This window comes from Grammomys surdaster, unplaced genomic scaffold, assembly GCF_004785775.1.
Source record: "Grammomys surdaster isolate TR1022 unplaced genomic scaffold, NIH_TR_1.0 198, whole genome shotgun sequence".
Lineage (NCBI taxonomy): Eukaryota > Metazoa > Chordata > Mammalia > Rodentia > Muridae > Grammomys > Grammomys surdaster.
The window spans coordinates 4,466,450-4,469,875 of record NW_021604643.1 but is presented as its reverse complement, the minus strand read 5'-3'; the positions used below and the strand labels follow the sequence as shown (position 1 = coordinate 4,469,875).

At 38.9% G+C, this 3,426-nt stretch overlaps 1 pseudogene; it reads right to left on the bottom strand.

Annotated features, from left to right (window-relative positions):
* Nucleotides 1-971: 971 nt before the first annotated feature.
* LOC114623478 lies at nt 972-1,409 on the bottom strand (annotated as a pseudogene).
* Nucleotides 1,410-3,426: the final 2,017 nt, after the last annotated feature.

The window sequence follows — 3,426 nt, the reverse complement described above, 5'->3', positions numbered from 1 at the left end:
AAGGTCGTGTCTGTATATTATAGTAACATACATTTCTTAGAGCAACAGACATATGGATCCTATTTTGACTCCAAATTGATAGTCTGTGCCTTTGATTGAACATTTTAGTTGATTAATATTCAGAGTTATTATTCAAAAATATGTGTTCATTTCTATTATTTATTTGGTTTGATACTGGTTGGTGTTTTTCATTGTTCATTTGCTTAAGTACTGTTCTAGCATAGGTCATCCCTTCCTGCTGCCTCATGCATGAGTTTATCTTTGTCTTCAGTCCAAAGGATTCTTAATGGAACTTCCATAGACCTAACTTTGTGATCGTGAGTTCCTTTAGTCTGTTTGTGTGTGTGTGTGTGTGTGTGTGTGTGTGTGTGTGTGTGTGCAAGTAATTTTCTTTCTCCTTCAGTTATGGTAGGTAGTTTTGTGTGTTTAATAGTTTGGGCTGGCAGTTGTCTTTCAGAGCTTGAAATACATTGTTTCATTTATTTATTATCCGTGTGTGCATTTATGTACACATGCATGTGTGACAGTGTGAGCACAGCTGTCAGAGGACAACACACAGAACCTGGTTCTCTCCTTCTAACAGGGTGGCTTTGAGAGAGCTAGCTCAAGGCATACGGTGGCAGGCACCCTTCCTTGCTGGACCACCTTACAGCCCAGAGTATACCTTCCTAAACTACCCCGACTTTCAAAGCTAATGTTGATTAACTTTGAAATCTAAAGCTGTTTGATGTGCTGTTGTAAATGACATGGTATTTTTCTCCTGAAACTCTCAATGGACTTTCTTTGCTCTGTAAAGTGTTTTAACATGACATGACTCTTTTCTGGTCTTGTTTGGTGTTACAAAGTACTCTTGCAACTAGATGGACATTTCTTTCCTTAGATTTGAGAAGTTTTCATCTATGATTTTATTGAAAAAAAATTTTTTTTTACTACTTAAGCAGTCTTTAATGAAAGCCATGCATGAGATGTCTCTACTCCTGCATCTTCTCAATCGTTTCTTCTTTGTATTTGCCCTTCTCCTTTCCTATTTGCCGGGACTTGGCTTTCCTCTCCAGGATCTTCTTGCGGTCCTTGTCCAGCTTTAGCCTGGTGATAACTACCTTGCTGGGGTGGATGCCCACATGCACAGTGGTGCCATTAGCCTTCTCTCGCTGGACTCGCTCAATGTAGATGACGTATTTCTTCCTGTACACTTGGACCACTTTGCCAATCTGCTGGCCTTTGTAGTGTCCTCGAACAACCTGAACTTCATCATCCTTTCGAATGGGCATAGACCGAACATTATACTTCTGTCTCAGTTCTTTGGAAAGAGGGGAAGACATGATCTTCCTCCGAATGTGAGAAGGTGCATTGAAATGCCGTTTGCGGTTCTTGCTTAGGTCAGAAGTCACGAAGGGATTGAATTTCATTTTGGCGGCTGCGATCCACCGATGGCCGCAAAAGGCTGAAATTTTTTTATGGCTTTAACATAATAGTCTTCTCTTTCTTCTATACCCAGAGTTCATAGATTTGGTCTTTCTGTAGTGTCACACAGATCTTAGTGTCCTTTCATGCTTTCCCATCATCTGTATGCTCTGATTCTTCCAACTTGTCTTCTAACTTTGATAATCTGTCATATCCATGATCTGCTGGTGAAGCTTTCCACACAGCTTTTTCTTCGGTTTATTTAACCTTTTCTTTTGAATATTTCAGTTCTGAAATTTTTATCTTTATTGAATTCCACTTTCCTATTCTGTATTGACTTACTTATTTCATTCAGCTCTTTATATTTTGAGTCTAAGTCTTCTTTGGTTTCTTTGAACATATTTATCATCTGTCAAAGGTTTCATTAAATTTACTCTCATTGGAGAACCTATGAAATTAGTAATTTTTAAAAATTAATTAATTTATTTTATGTATATGAGTGCTCTATCTGTATGTACACCTGTGCACCAGAAGAGGGCATCAGATCCCATGATAGATAGTTGTGAGTCACCATGTGGTTGCTGGGAATTGAACACTGGATCTCTGGAGGAGCAGACAGTGCTCTTAACCACTGAGCCATCTCTCTAGTCCCCTAAAATTAATAATCTTACAGGAATTGTACTGCTTGGCTTTTTTTCATGCTTGTTGTGTTTTTGTATTGGAACTTCCATATCAGTGGTGAGGTCTCAGGGATGTTATTATTATTATTATTATTATTATTATTATTATTATTTTGCTTTGTTTCAATTGCTCTTATTCTCTCAGTGGAAGTTGTTTCAGTGTTCATGAAGGACCAAGTGGCAGTGAGTTCACTGTATTGTATCACTTCTTTGCTAGCCTGATGACTGGGACATCAGGCTCAGTTGTACTATTCCACTGTAGATAGATCTCTGCCTACAAAATTAATCACATTCAAAGTGTAGGCCTAACAATGCAAGGACCTAACAATGCAATAACAAGGTATGAACCTTTAAACTCTAATCATTTGGGAGAAGTAAGGGAACACAGCTAACATGGTGTTCTCTAAGATATTAGTTAGCTACTGTAGGCATGAGTAGCATTGGGGAGGAACGGGGGAAAATGGTGGTTAGTTTCAGGCTTACAGAGAAAAGTATAGAGAGGAAAAGTATATCAAAGGGGAACAGTAGGGACAAAGAACAGGCGAAGTGGTTTTTTCTAAAGGTCTCACAGTGAAAAGACAGAGGTAAAGGAAAAGAGATCCAGGTCTTGGGAAGCTGAGCCCCAGAGACTTCAAAGCATGTTAGCTTATGTATGTTTGGAAAGTCCACTGAAGGGGGAATGAGAAAAATAGAGATGACATGAAAGGAAACAAGAGATCATGAAGTTAGATCCTAGGACAGAGTAGGACATAGCTGCCTGCAACAGTGGCACTGGGTATAAAGAAAAGAAGAATGTGGGGAGAGTCCTGAGTGGGGCTAGAGAATGAGTATCACATTGCCTGATTGATGGCTACAGCCTTGCTCATTTTCTCTGTGTTCCTTCAGAGCCCTCCTGATGCTTGTCATATCCTTGGGTAATCCATCACAGATCAAGTCACTGATGTTGGTCCCAGCTCTGGGAAGTCCTCTAGGTGGGGGAAGTCCTTTGGAGTTCACTGAAAATATTGTTCCTGGCTAACATGAGTCAGAGAATATAAAGCATGGACATATGAAGGCTGAAAGGATGTCAGCATCTATTCTTACAGCCAGCATGAAACCCATTCTGTAAGACAAAGAGGATGTGGTCATGTTCATCTAAATGTATGAGAGACATTCACTCTCTTATAGGCTGAAAATATTTCTTAAAGAGATGCCTAAATTCATTGATTTCCCGCTTGAATCAGTTAATTATATATGCATTGATAAAATATGTCATTATTGAAAGTAAATAAATATTTTAAATGATAAAAAAGAAAAGAAAGGGAAGGAAAGGAAAAGAAAAAAGAAGACAAGAGGAGAGGAG